This window comes from Leopardus geoffroyi, chromosome A2 (assembly GCF_018350155.1).
Source record: "Leopardus geoffroyi isolate Oge1 chromosome A2, O.geoffroyi_Oge1_pat1.0, whole genome shotgun sequence".
Classification (NCBI taxonomy): domain Eukaryota; kingdom Metazoa; phylum Chordata; class Mammalia; order Carnivora; family Felidae; genus Leopardus; species Leopardus geoffroyi.
In genome coordinates, this window is record NC_059331.1 from 100,223,008 (window position 1) to 100,238,639 (window position 15,632).

Here is a 15,632-nt window from a genome sequence, read left to right on the forward strand (position 1 = left end):
TCTATTTAAATAACCTGACTATATTGGTATCCAGATTTTCAAAGGTAATTAGTTTGAATGTGATTTATTTACTATACAGAAGAATTTGAAACATTACCAAAGACAGCCAATTTCTCTAAGGTAGCACCATGCAATAGAATTTTTTGCAATAGTAGAAACATTCTGTGTCTGCACTGTCCAATATGGTGGCCACCAGCCACATGTGACTATTGAACACTTAAAATGTGGCTGATGCTATTGAGGAACTGAATTTTCAATTTTATTTAATTTTCATTGACTTAAATTTAAATAGCTACTTGTGGCTAGCAGCTAATATATTAGCAATTCAGTATGGATCTAAAATTTTATGAAATTCACAAAATTAACCATATGTTTTTTGGTATATGTCACTTACGTAAAGAAAATTACACCTGAAAGGAATAGGCTTGAGAAATCTAATAAGATATATAGGTAGTATAAAGTCATGTTTATGATCAATACTAAAGAATATACTTGTTCACTCAGTAAATACTTTAAGAGCACATAACATGTGAAAAATGCTCTTATCAGGTGCTAGAGTTACAAAAATGCAGACATACAAGGCACCTGCCCTTAAAGATCTTTCAGTCCACTGAGGAACCAGACATGCAAACCAACCAGTAAATATAATCAGAATGTTGCCTTTTCTATCTATGCTAGGCGTTTAAAAGACAGTGTCCAATTATCCAGGACATGCAGCTAAATCCTTACATAAGAAGTAGCACTTGGATCCTGACTCAAAGCCGAGTAAGACTTTCCCAAGAGATTAATGGGTAGGATACTTCAGGCAGAGAAGGAACAGCAAGGGTACAGGTGTGGAGACAGGTTCCAGAAAGGCAAGCCACTTGTTGCTACTAGAACCATTCTAGAGTGCAGTTGCGGGAATGTCAGCAGATGAGATTGGTCAGTTTGGCAGGAGTGGCAAATGACTGTAATGTGAGAGGAGGTACACCACTCCCAGTGACAGTATATAAAGTATAATCCTGACATAGTATAGACTCGATGAGTTGGAAGAATAGTGAACTTACTGTATGTTCCAACCCAACCCTCTCTATTCACTCAGTCAACAAATATTCTTTTTATGTTCTAAATCTTTTTTTACACTGATCATTGGCTTTAGGAACGCTTTATGAGTAGCTGGTAAAAAAGTATATTTTAACACAGCATCAGCTGAAATGAGAACAAATCCCTAATCAGAGGACTCTCACTCAGTAAACTCATTTAAAATAATGATGGATAGCATACTCCAGGGTTTTGCAGCTCCAGAAAATACAGAATTTAACTTCAGCATACTACTGCAGAATACCGGGAATGATTCCAATTGCCCTTGTACTTACCAATAAATCATAAGTGTGCTCTTGCTAATTATTTATGGACAGGCACATCTAATCATCTTATCTGCTTTCAAATTTGCAATTTTGATTTACTTACATCAAAACTGTTTGAAGCTGGAAAAAATTGGGCACTAACCGAAACAGTTATTTCTTCCTAGGAAATTTGAGACCATACCAGCTATACACTAATCACACTAAGAAATAGTAAATTTTGGAATAAGTGTTCTGGGAAAGGCAGGGAATAGAGATCATTAGGGAATAGAGCACCACCATGCTCTCAGAGGTGAGACCTGGCCTAAGATTTCTATATGCTTTAAATTTCTCTGAACGAAGACATAAAGTATTATTCCCTTATTCCCTGGTCTTTTAAACACACACACACACACACACACACACACACAGAAAAAACCCCACTGAAATACTCTCAATTAGAGTCAGTGGAAATAAAGTCCTGGGTTAACACAGTGAGTTTAAAAAAATAATAAAAAATACTTACCAAGGTGTCATGACCCCATCTTATTGTTGAGTTCAGCTTTTCCATTCTAAATCCCTATTTTCTGTTTATAACTTACTCCAAAATGTCCCTTTTGACCTTTAGGTCTGATATTTCTCTTGCCTTGTCTCAATCCAAAGGCGAATTTATTTGCAATTTGAACTAAATCTCTTCAGTTATTTCAGTTACTTGTGTTTGAAGAAAATACCTGCTTTGTGCTTTCAGAAATCGTTCAGATTTTTTTCCATGTTCAAATAGCTTAAAAATGACTTTGTTTTTGAAGCTGTAGGATTGGCCTGGCTGTATTGAAGATCCAATTCAAAAGGAGTTGGTTACAAAATTTAGATTAAAGAACCAGAAATGATGAGGCTCCATAGTATGTAATTACATGGAGGCAAGTGCACACCTTCCCCCACCAGCCACCCTACACATGCTTGTGACAATAGTCACAAGGTGATTGTGACTAACTCAAAGAAAGATCAAAACTGACCTCAAAAATATCAATTTAAAGGGCGTGTCTGATTTTTAGAAGTTTGAAATAATAATAAAACAGCCCCAATTCGCAAGCTCACAAAGGATATATACATATGCAAGGAATATCCATGTGACTTTTGGTAGAACTTGGAGAATATAATGCAGAATACATGACTGGGACTTGAACCCTCTGGATTCTAGCTCACCTTCTCTTCTGACTTTTATTTATGACTCCAGCTTGAACTTCTAATCACGCTTCATCACGCTGTCTACAAAACGAAAGATGGCTTGATATGTGAGTGTCCTGAAAAGAATGAACTCTCCCATCTATGCTTTTCAAGGGCATTCATTTCAATTAATAACTTTGTTTCACACCTACTAAAAGCCAAGCTAAATGTCAGTGCTGTGGATATGGAGATGAACTAAGATGAAGATCCTCCCTCAGGAAATTCCCTGAATATGAAAGAGACTGATGAAGTATACTAGTATAGAATTAATGTAAACAGAGGTTATTTTCAATAAAGACAGACAACAATTTGAATATAGTATTAGCAAGCAAAGAAAGACAAAGAGAGGTAGACCAGCAAATAGAGACTAGACAAAGATACACATCTAGACATAAATTACTAAATTCATAAATTTTCCAAAGTGGAAAAATTTTTAATTCTACATAATCACCATCAACAAGAGGTTGATGAGGTTCACCCTCATTCCAATCCAGGCCCTCCCAAATAAACATACAAGCTAAAGAAAATCAATGTGCTACCTAAACAGATGCATTTTTAGAACAAGTCCCTTAGTTGCTCACTCATCTTCTTTCCAACCAGATTGTCAATACCAAGCCACTTCTACTCAGGTACTGTGGAGCTCTCAAAGAGAGTGCATTTTAATAGTTCCTCTAGATAATTATAGTAAAAAACTAGATATTCCCTCTGCCTGAAAATAAGCTTTGTCCTTCAGACTTCCAGTACACTTATACCTACCTCTCCTAGAACAACTTTCTGCTTTTTCTAGGTTCCAAATTACTATTTTTTCTTGCATTTTGTAAATCATCATGCATCTGCATTCAATGGAGATATTTACTACTAAGTTTCTTTTTGCCCAAGTATGTTATTAAATTGATAGTTGATCTATTGCTGTTACATTAATTCAATGAATATTTTTTGAATACCTACTATATGCCAGGCTCTAATGCTAGGTATTTGGGCCATATGTCAGTCTTTGAAGATATATATCCCATGGCAACTTCAAAATTTATCAAACACGAGGCAAAATCAAAGCAACTAGAGAATATTGCTGCTGAAATCTGGATTCAAAAATCTCTTGATTTCTTGATTTGGATTTTTTTTATATGCATATTAAAGTGACTTTCAAAAAACTAACAATAATGTCATTCTAATGAAGTGAGGTTTTGGAGCCGAGATGCAGTGAACACATTATAGTGTGTTCTATGGTGATGTGGAGTGGCTGTCCACACAGATGGTTTTGATTTTCATTTCCTGAGAAGCTGAATCAACATGTTGTGGCTAACGTCTATGTAATTTAATGTATTGAATAAAATGTACCATTGCTCTCTACTGGGGGATAAAAGGTCTCACTTGACTGTGGTGTCCTTGTACTCTAAAACCACAACAGACATATTTAACAATCCTTAGTTATTAAAAATCAACCTAAGAAACTCTTTCCTGTTTCTTAAAAAAAAAAGAGGTTTTGTTTGATTAACTCATTTGTGGTTTTTTTACATCACAGTAGAAGAAGGGCAAATGTTAATAGAATTTTCTGTCATAGACTAATGAGTTTTGCAGATAAAATTCCATTATGGTGCTGACATCTAAGATGTCCACAAATTGACTGGAAGCATATATTGTAAGAATCAACAAGCTAAGTCATCAGTTCCAAATGGGATGAACTCTTCCTGAGGGCCATGGCAGAGCAAATTCATAAAGGGGCCCTCCCTTCCTGTGCCGCCTATCCACCTTCATTCTAGGTGACCAGGGCTCTCATCTGACTCTGATTGTCTGAAGCCCTCACATGATACCAGTCCCCTTTGGTTCAATATGCTCATTTATTATAAGGAAAACAATTATCCAAACTCCACCAACTTCACACGATTTTTTTGTGGGGAATCAGATAAGGTAATTTATGTGAAAACACTCATAAAAGTGTAAAGTGCAGTTCAAATGTACATAATGCTTTAAATTGTGTTATTTTTAAATTTTTAATTCAAGTATAGTTAATATACAGTGTTCTATTAGTTTCAGGTGTACAATATGGTGATTCAACAATTCTATACATTACTTAGTGACCATAATGATAAGTGTACTCTTAATTCCTTTCATCTATTTCATCAATTCCCCCACCCATCTCCCCTCTGGTAACCACCAGTTTGTTCTCTATATAATTAAGAGTCTGTTTCGTGGTTTGCCTGTTTTTTCTTTGTTCATTTGTTTTGTTTCTTAAGTTCCACATATCAGTCAAATCATATAGTGTTTGTCTTTCTCTGACTGACTTATTTCACTTGGCATTATACTTTTTAGATCCATCCATGTTGTTGCAAATGGTAAGATCTCATTCTCCTTATGGCTGAGTAATATTCCATTATACACACACACACACACACACACACACACACACACACACACACACATCTTCTTGATCCATCTATCTATCGATGGACACTTGGGCTGCTTCCACAATTTGGCTATTGTAAATGATGCTGCAATAAACATAGGGGTGGATATATCTTTTCCAATTATTGTTTTCTTATTCTTTGGGTAAATACCTACTAGTGGAATTACTACATCATATGGTAATTCTATTGGTAATATTTTGAAGAACATCTATACTGTTTTCCACAGTGTCTGCACCAGTTTGCATTCCTACCAACAGTGCACTAGGGTTTCTTTTTCCCCACATCCTTGCCGATATTTATTGTTTCTTGTGTTTTTGATTTTAGCCATTCTGACAGGTGTGAGGTGATATCTCACTGTGATTTTGATATGCATTTCCCTAACGATTAGTGATGTATAGCATCTTTTCATGTGTCTGTTGGCCATCTGTATGTCTTCTTTGGAGAAATGTCTGTTCATGTCTTCTGCCCATTTTTAATTGGATTATTTTATTTTTGGGGGTTGAGTTGTATAAGTTTTTTATGTATTTTTGATACTAACCCTTTATCAGATATGTCATTTGCAAATATATTCTCTCATTCAGTAGGTTGTCTTTTAGCTTCATTGATTATTTCCTTTGCTGTACAAAAGCTTTTTATTTTGATGTAGTCCCAACAGTTTATTTTTCCTTTTGTTTCTTTTGCCACAGGAGACTAATTTAGAAAAATGTTGCTATAGCCCATGTCAGAGAAATTCTTCCTGTGCTCTTTTCTAGCATTTTTATGTTTTCAGGCCTCACATTTAGGTTTTTAATCCATTTTGAGTTTATTTTTGTGTATGGTGTAAGAAAGTGGTCCAGTTTCATTCTTTTTCACATAGCTGTCCTATTTTCCCAACACCAAATGGTGTTTTTGTTATTATTACTGAGCATTTGGAACATTCTGCTCCAAAATTACCTGCCCTCCTGACCATCCAAACTGCCATTCCTATGAATTAGGTCAGTAATCCAATTATGTGGCTATGGAAACTTACAACAACGTGTGAATGAATGATAATTTTTAAAAGAGCATCAGAATTGGTAAAATTTATGGGAAAAGGTGATTTTTGTATGTTAGTGTGCTGGCCATTTTACCACCATTATACAGTGAATGGTTAACAACCACTAAGAGAATTTTTATTTCGCCCACTCAATTTCTTCCCTAGATCTCCCAGAGAAGTGTCTTCTCTTGGGATTTTGTGATTCAGAATTGGGAGAAAAAGACTGAAAAGAAGAGAAGTTCTTTGTTTATGGCTGAAGAAGGAGCTTAAGGAGAGTCAAGTAACTGAGAGTGGGTATGAGAGAAAAAGGGGTTTAAGAAGTATTGCTAAAGGCTATGTGTCCTCTTGAAATATCTTCAAGAATCACATACTACTGAAGAAACACATGTATTATAATCTGTTAGCTGTTCATGTTCATTCCTTAATTCAATAGTCACCTATGTAGGTATGCCAGTTTACTAGACACTGTTAGGAATCCAAAGACAATAGAATTCACTTAAGCCTAGTAGTAGATAAGCCCTTCAAAGGGCTTATCAAATATATGTAAAGAAATTGAGCATATTAGATTTTTGTACATTTTTAGGTTTAGATTGCTATACTACTTAATAAGACTGGACAACATGGGTCATATCTTCATATCAACATTTATTTAACACTAAGCTAATACCAGATAATGTATTTTACCACTCTTCATGCATTATCCTATTTAATATTTACTCCAATCCTTTAAGATATACTATTGCACCTACATTCATACAAAAGGAAAACCAGGCTTAAAGAGGTGACATAACCTGCCACGGTAACACAGCTAGTATGTTTCAAAGCCAGGACTTGAATTTCAGAGACTGACCTCTCAATCATTCACTGTACAATTTCATGCAAACCAGTCCCCCTGTTGATAAATTGTACAGCAGAAGGGACTTTGATCAACTATGGTGAAGGATAGGAGAGTAGAGAAGTGGAGCCTTTACTTTCCCTTCTGTAATCAAATTGGCTCATCAAGCTCAGAAGACCAGAGTCACAACAGCCCCCAGTAGCTGTGAGGTTAGTGACAACTTTGCTTGTATGGCTAAAACATGTGAATAATGGAGCACCCAATGGTGCATACAAATAGTTTTTGAAATAACATTCAAAAGGAATACAAAGAACCAATGCCTACATTCCTACAAACAAAAAAGGAAGCTACCTACATGAAATTAGGTTAACTGATTATGCTTAAAGCAGGGGCATTCCCTGTTACAGATATCATTGTAACTGGTAGATTAATTCATGAGTTATTCCAAACTTAGATATTATGATCAGATACAACCAGATCTACATAGATGTCTCTCCCTTAACAACAATAGAAAGGAATTCTTTAAAAAATGTAATCAAATAAATTAATACACAGAATGATGTCATGGGTAAAGTATAAAAAATTACCAAATATTTATCTGATTTATATACTGTATAGTCTACTACTAGGCTTAAGTCAATTCTATTGTCTTTGGATTCCCAACAGTGTCTAGTAAACTGGCATACCTACATAGGTGACTATTGAATTAAGGAATGAACATGAACAGCTAACAGATTATATATAATACATGTGTTTCTTCAGTAGTATGTGATTCTTAAGTAACAATTAATACCTCCTTTAAGGAATAACTAAATTTTTCCAGGCCCCTGTGGCTCGGCTCAAGGTCACAGTGGTGACAATGGGCCTCTCTTGTATCATTCTTAGGTTTCACATTTGCCGTTACATAGTAAGACGTTATTTGCTAATAGCATATTAATATACAGCTTCTTAAACACCCTCTGAATTTCTAGAAGCCCATTTTCTATTGTTCAAGGCTCTCTACCTTAACCACTGCTATTATGCTTTTTCTTCCCTATTGTTCTTTGTGCCAGGTTCAGAGTCCCATGCATACCTTACTCACTAATTTATGTTCACTATCTTTGTGTGTAAGATCAGAGTCTCTGTATTTAGAGAAGGCTGATGCAAATACTTCCTGCTGAATTTTTGTGTAACCTAAGACAAATTGAACATTTACATTTAAGAAAAAATTTTCTCATCTGTAAAATGGAAATAATAATAATAATTATTATCATTATATATCATCTTTTCATAGCCTATCTCATCTTTGCTCATATTCTGTGGATTATGCCTCCATGATACTAAAAATTATTCCCACCTGAAAATGCACAACACAGGGGCTTTATTGTATCGCTATACCTGTCATATTAAACACTTCCTTAACTGGAACACTCAAGAGTACTGTTAAATTTAGTACTGCATGGTCAGTTAGCATTAAGTAGACTTGGCTTTTATTGATTTCAGTTTAGTTTAGAAGGAAAGAGGCCTAGTGGACATGAGGCATGTGCACTTACATTTTAAGAAGAATAGGATGAAGTGGGAGGAGAAGATGAAAGTACAGACCCTGGTCATTGCAAGGACAGTACCGGGAATTAGATCTCACTGGAAGGCTCAGTGACCTAAGAGAGGGGACACCACATAAAAAAAGAAAGAGAAGATGACAACCAACATTTTTTTCCATCCTAGTTTTACCTAAAGCTCTCCTGGCATAGGTAAGAACAACAACAATAATAATAGTAACAGTGATAGCTAACATTTACTGAGCAATTATTGTATGGCTGACAAGCACATAGAAGTGTTCCATAAGAGTTAAAATTTCCAAGATTCTATTCTTTAGTCCATAAATACATAGTAATATTTTTAGATCATATATTCTAATTTAAGATTCTGCAAATGTGGTCATTATAAGGTTATGATAAGTCAAAGGAATAAGCTTCATATGCTTCCGCAAGCGGATATTGGAAGCAGGATATACCAACATACTGCAACTGAGAACAGCAACACAAGAAGGCCTAGATTGGAATAAAAGAAAAGTCAGCTTTGTTCTATTCCCCCCAAAATGATAGAATAACTGTTCATAGAAAATACTCCTGTGCTCGCTTCGGCAGCACAAATACTAAAATTGGAATGATACAGAGAAGATTAGCATGGCCCCTGCGCAAGGATGACATGCAAATTCGTGAAGCATTTCATATTTTTAAAAAGGCATTGAAATCCAAGAGGCACAGAGAACTCCCTTCAGACGTCACTTGAATCGATCTTCTGCACGACATATCATAGTGAAACTGGCAAAATGCAAGGATAAAGAGAATTTTCTGAAAGCAGCTAGAGATAAACGTGCTCTAACATATAAAGGGAGACCTATAAGACTTGTGACTGATCTCTCTACTGAAACTTGGCAGGCCAGAAAGGAATGGCAGGAGATCTTCAATGTGATGAACAGAAAAATATGCAGCCGAGAATCCTTTATCCAGCAAGCCTGTCATTTAGAATAGAAGGAGAGATAAAGGTCTTCCCAAACAAACAAAAACTGAAGGAATTCGTCACCACTAAACCAGCCCTACAAGAGATCCTAAGGGGGATCCTGTAAGACAAAGTACCAGAGACATTGCTACAAGCATGAAACCTACGGACATCACAATGACTCTAAACCCATATCTTTCTATAATAACACTGAATGTAAATGGACTAAATGCGCCAACCAAAAGACATAGGGTATCAGAATGGATAAAGAAACAAGACCCATCTATTTGCTGCCTACAAGACACTCATTTTAGACCTGAGGACACCTTCAGATTGAGAGTGAGAGGATGGAGAACTATTTATCATGCCACTGGAAGTCAAAAGAAAGCTGGAGTAGCCATACTTGTATCAGACAAACTAGACTTTAAACTAAAGGCTGTAACAAGAGATGAAGAAGGGCATTCTATAATAATCACAGGGTCTATCCATCAGGAAGAGCTAACAATTATAAATGTCTATGCGCCGAATACAGGAGCCCCCAAATACATAAAACAATTACTCACAAACATAAGCAACCTTATTGATAAGAATGTGGTCATTGTAGGGGACTTTAACACTCCACTTACAGAAATGGATAGATCATCTAGACACATGGTCAATAAAGAAACAAGGGCCCTGAACGATACATTGGATCAGATGGACTTGACAGATATATTTAGAACTCTGCATACCAAAGCAACAGAATATACTGTCTTCTCGAGTGCACATGGATCATTCTCCAAGATAGATCACATACTGGGTCACAATACAGCCCTTCATGAGTATAAAAGAATTGAGATCATACCATGCATACTTTCAGACCACAATGCTATGAAGCTTGAAATCAACCACAGGAAAAAGTCTGGAAAACCTCCAAAAGCATGGAGGTTAAAGAACACCCTACTAAAGAATGAATGGGTCAACCAGGCAATTTGAGAAGAAATTTAAAAATATATGGAAACAAACGAAAATGAAAATACAACAATCCAAACGCTTTGGGATGCAGCGAAGGCAGTCCTGAGAGGAAAATACATTGCAATCCAGGCCTATCTCAAGAAACAAGAAAAATCCCAAAAACAAAATCTAACAGCACACCTAAAGGAAATAGAAGCAGAACAGCAAAGACACCCGAAACCCAGCAGAAGAAGAGAAATAATAAAGATCAGAGCAGACATAAACAATATAGAATCTAAAAAAACTGTAGACCAGATCAACGAATCCAAGAGTTGGTTTTTTGAAAAAATAAAATTGATAAACCTCTAGCCAGGCTTCTCAAAAAGAAAAGGGAGATGACCCAAATAGATAAAATCATGAATGAAAATGGAATTATTACAACCAATCCCTCAGAGATACAAGCAATTATCAGGGAATACTATGAAAAATTATATGCCAACAAACTGGACAACCTGGAAGAAATGGACAAATTCCTAAACCCCCACACACTTCCAAAACTCAATCAGGAGGAAATAGAAAGCTTGAACAGACCCGTAACCAGCAAAGAAATTGAATCAGTCATCAAAAATCTCCCAACAAATAAGAGTCCAGGACCAGATGGCTTCCCAGGGGAGTTCTACCAGACGTTTAAAGCAGAGATAATACCTATCCTTCTCAAGCTATTCCAAAAAATAGAAAGGGAAGGAAAACTTCCAGACTCATTCTATGAAGCCAGCATTACTTTGATTCCTAAACCAGACAGAGACCCAGTAAAAAAAGAGAACTACAGGCCAATATCCCTGATGAATATGGATGCAAAAATTCTCAATAAGATACTAGCAAATCGAATTCAACAGCATATAAAAAGAATTATTCACCATGATCAAGTGGGATTCATTCCTGGGATGCAGGGCTGGTTCAACATTCGCAAATCAATCAATGTGATACATCACATTAATAAAAGAAAAGAGAAGAACCATATGATCCTGTCAATCGATGCAGAAAAGGCCTTTGACAAAATCCAGCACCCTTTCTTAATAAAAACCCTCGAGAAAGTCGGGAAAGAAGGAACATACTTAAAGATCATAAAAGCCATTTATGAAAAGCCCACAGCTCACATCATCCTCAATGGGGAAAAACTGAGAGCTTTTTCCCTGAGATCAGGAACACGACAGGGATGCCCACTCTCACCGTTGTTGTTTAACATAGTGTTGGAAATGCTAGTATCAGCAATCAGACAACAAAAGGAAATCAAAGGCATCAAAATTGGCAAAGATGAAGTTAAGCTTTCACTTTTTGCAGATGACATGATATTATACATGGAAAATCCGATAGACTCCACCAAAAGTCTGCGAGAACTGATACATGACTTCAGCATAGTTGCAGGATACAAAATCAATGTACAGAAATCAGTTGCATTCTTATACACTAATAATGAAGCAACAGAAAGACAAATAAAGAAACTGACCCCATTCACAATTGCACCAAGAAGCATAAAATACCTAGGAATAAACCTAACCAAAGATGTGAAAGATCTGTATGCTGAAAACTATAGAAAGCTTATGAAGGAAATTGAAGAAGATATAAAGAAATGGAAAAACATTCCATGCTCATGGATTGGAAGAATAAATATTGTCAAAATGTGAATACTACCCAAAGCTATCTACACATTCAATGCAATCCCAATCAAAATTGCACCTGCATTCTTCTCGAAACTAGAACAAGCAATCCTAAAATTTGTATGGAACCACAAAAGGCCCCGAATAGCCAAAGTAATTTTGAAGAAGAAGACCAAAACAGGAGGCATCACAATCCCAGACTTTAGCCTCTACTACAAAGCTGTAATCCTCAAGACAGCATGGTATTGGCACAAAAACAGACACATAGACCAATGGAATAGAATAGAAACCCCAGAACTTGACCCACAAACGTATGGCCAACTAATCTTTGACAAAGCAGGAAAGAATATCCAAAAGAAAAGACAGTCTCTTTAACAAATGGTGCTGGGAGAACTGGACAGCAACATGCAGAAGGATGAAACTAGACCACTTTCTCACACCATTCACAAAAATAAACTCAAAATGGATAAAGGACCTGAATGTGAGACAGGAAACCATCAAAACCCTAGAGGAGAAAGCAGGAAAAGACCTCTCTGACCTCAGCCTCAGCAATTTCTTACTTGACACATCCCCAAAGGCAAGGGAATTAAAAGCAAAAATGAACGATTGGGACCTCATGAAGATAAAAAGCTTCTGCACAGCAAAGGAAACAACCAACAAAACTAAAAGGCAACCAACGGAATGGGAACAGATATTTGCAAATGACATATCGGACAAAGGGCTAGTATCCAAAACCTATAAAGAGCTCACCAAACTCACAGCCGAAAAACCAATAATTCAGTGAAGAAATGGGCAGAAAACATGAATAGACACTTCTCTAAAGAAGACATCCGGATTGCCAACAGGCACATGAAAAGATGTTCAGCGTCGCTCCTCATCAGGGAAATACAAATCAAAACCACACTCAGATACCACCTCACGCCAGTCAGAGTGGCTAAAATGAACAAATCAGGACACTATATTTGCTGGTGAGGATGTGGAGAAACGGGAACCCTCTTGCACTGTTGGTGGGCATGCAAACTGGTGCAGCCACTCTGGAAAACAGTGTGGAGGTTCCTCAAAAAATTAAAAATAGACCTACCCTATGACTCAGCAATAGCACTGCTAGGAATTTACCCAAGGGATACAGGAGTACTGATGCATAGGGGCACTTGTACCCCAATGTTTATAGCAGCACTCTCAACAATAGCCAAATTATGGAAAGAGCCTAAATGTCCATCAACTGATGAATGGATAAAGAAATTGTGGTTTATATACACAATGGAGTACTACATGGCAATGAGAAAGAATGAAATATGGCCCTTTGTAGCAACATGGATGTAACTGGAGAGTGTTATTCTAAGTGAAATAAGCCATACAGAGAAAGACAGATACCATATGGTTTCACTCTTATGTGGATCCTGAGAAACTTAACAGAAACCATGGGGGTGGGGAAGGAAAAAAAAAAAAAAGAGGTTAGAGTTGAAGAGAGCCAAAGCATAAGAGACTCTTAAAAACTGAGAACAAACTGAGCGTTGATGGGGGTAGGAGGGAGGGGAGGGTGGGTGATGGGTATTGAGGAGGACACCTTTTGGGATGAGCACTGGGTGTTGTATGGAAACCAGTTTGACAATAAACTTCATATATTGAAAAAAAAAAAGGAAAATACTCCTGTACAGCACAAGTTAATATGTTGAATAAAATATTTCAAATGTTTAAAATCTGTACCAAAATTGTTAAACAGTAAGGATTTCTTCAGAGGCCAGAAACAAGAAAACTAGAACCCATAGAGGCAAACAAGCACTGGAAGCAACTTTTGTTCTACAGTTATAAGCTGAGGCTTGCTGGATGAGAGCTGAGCTTCCTAACCAGTCTGAGGATACTGTAGCTGGACCTGGGGCAGCCAGAACTTCCACCAAACTAATCACATCCATGTGGATTCAGCCTTTTCCAGAACTCTAAGGAGAACTGCTCGTGCACAGTGAGTGGTGGCCTCACAGTCCTTGCAGAAAATAGACTCTATAAATGTCACCCTGCCCTTAGCACTGCCTGGACTCACTGAGTATAGCCCAAGAGGAGCTCTACAACCGGACATCCATTCAATTAGCCACCTGCAGATGGACCACGGTGGACAGCAATTCAACTTGTGGAGGTTGGAGGTGAGGTCAGGATCCTGGTGCCTAAGGAGTATGGTATACAAACCAAGATGCAGCTACTTGAGTGTATGGAAGCCAGGAAACCAGGGAGTGTCTCCTAGAAGACAAACTCCATGAGGTACATCTCATTCATCTTCGTTCACAGAGGGTATTTTACTTTCTGAGGGCTGCCATAAATGATCACAAACTAGGTAGCTTAAAACAACAGAAATTTATTCTCTCACAGTTCTAGAGCCTACAAGTCTGAATTAAGGTGTTGGCAAGGCCATGCTCCCTTGGAAGCCTCTAGGGAAGAATTCTTCTTTGCCTCTTCTTAGCTTTTGGTGACTCTGGCAATCCTTACATAACTTTGGCTTGTAGCTGCATTGCTCTAATCTCTGCCTCTGTGGCCACATGGCCTTCTCTGTTTGTCTGTGTGTCTCTCTGTGTCCTCTCCTTATCAGGACACCAGTCATTCATTTTACTGCCTACACTCATCCAGGATGACCTCATCTTAATTAATTATATCTACAAAGACCCTGTTTCCAAACAAGTTCATAATGATATCCCCGGTAGGCATAGATTTTGAGAGGACGCATGTTCAACTCACTACAGAGGATATTTCTGTATGTCTGTGTCTGATGTGTCTTTTAGCAACACATCATTAGTATACTTTCAAAATGACAACTATGATGATAATACCTGAACAATCTACAAATTTGCGAAAACCTCAACAGAATTAGAAATCCCTCTGTACTGCCACAAAATAACAAGAACCATAATATTACATTTGTTAATGAAAGAAAATGATAGCTACCAGATTCTTAAGATAATATTGTTGTAAAAATGGTTAGAAAGTCTCTGTCGCCAAATTTATGATGAAGTTTCTTGCTGATGATAATTATCAATAATTTTAAGAGATTATAGTTGAAAAATCTTGACTAGGAATTGCAGATGGCCATTTCAGGCATAAAGGAAATCTGAAAATATTTTGTTTAGATACTTTCTATTTAATATCTTAATGGAGTATTAATATATTAATATATAATATATGTTTTAATAACAGATATCTATCATCAGGAGAATGAATATAAAAATTAAGGTCAAACAGTAGAACATTATATAGCAATAAAAATGGATGAAACTCAGTGCTGAGCAAAAATAGCAAGTCATGAAAGCATACATATAGTATAATTCAGATTATATAGAGTTCAGAAGTTCACAAAATTAAGTGATTTCTTACTTAAGGATACATACATGCATATGTGGGATAAACCATAAAGAAAAGGAAGTTAAAACACAATACTCAGGACTAGTGGTTGCTTCTGAAAGGCACGACAGGGAAACTCAGACATATTATTATGTTCTATTTCTCAGGCAGGGTGGAGAGTACATTGCTGTTCATTTTGTGATGTATACTGTACATTTATATTATATACACTCTTCTGTATATATTTCAGAATTTAAAAGTCAATTTAAGGAAGACATACATCTAGTAAGAGCTTTGTGTCTTTTTTCCACATCCTGCATAACTGATTTAACATATTGTCTTGATGTTATTTATGAATTTAATCCTAAGTTTGAGAATAAAGGTTTTATATAAGTGAAAGTAGAATCATGAGAGTTTAATAATATCATGACTCTG

The 15,632-nt window shown here is 36.6% G+C and overlaps 1 long non-coding RNA gene and 1 other non-coding gene across 3 annotated transcripts in view; both read left to right on the forward strand.

Annotated features, from left to right (window-relative positions):
* LOC123606461 overlaps window positions 1–15,632 on the forward strand; it is a 283,317-nt gene that overhangs the window by 145,584 nt on the left and 122,101 nt on the right. The gene's annotated exons all lie outside the window — the stretch shown is intronic.
* On the forward strand, window positions 8,912–9,018 carry LOC123607840. Its single transcript, XR_006716955.1, has one exon. It is a non-coding gene; the product is annotated as a U6 spliceosomal RNA (small nuclear RNA).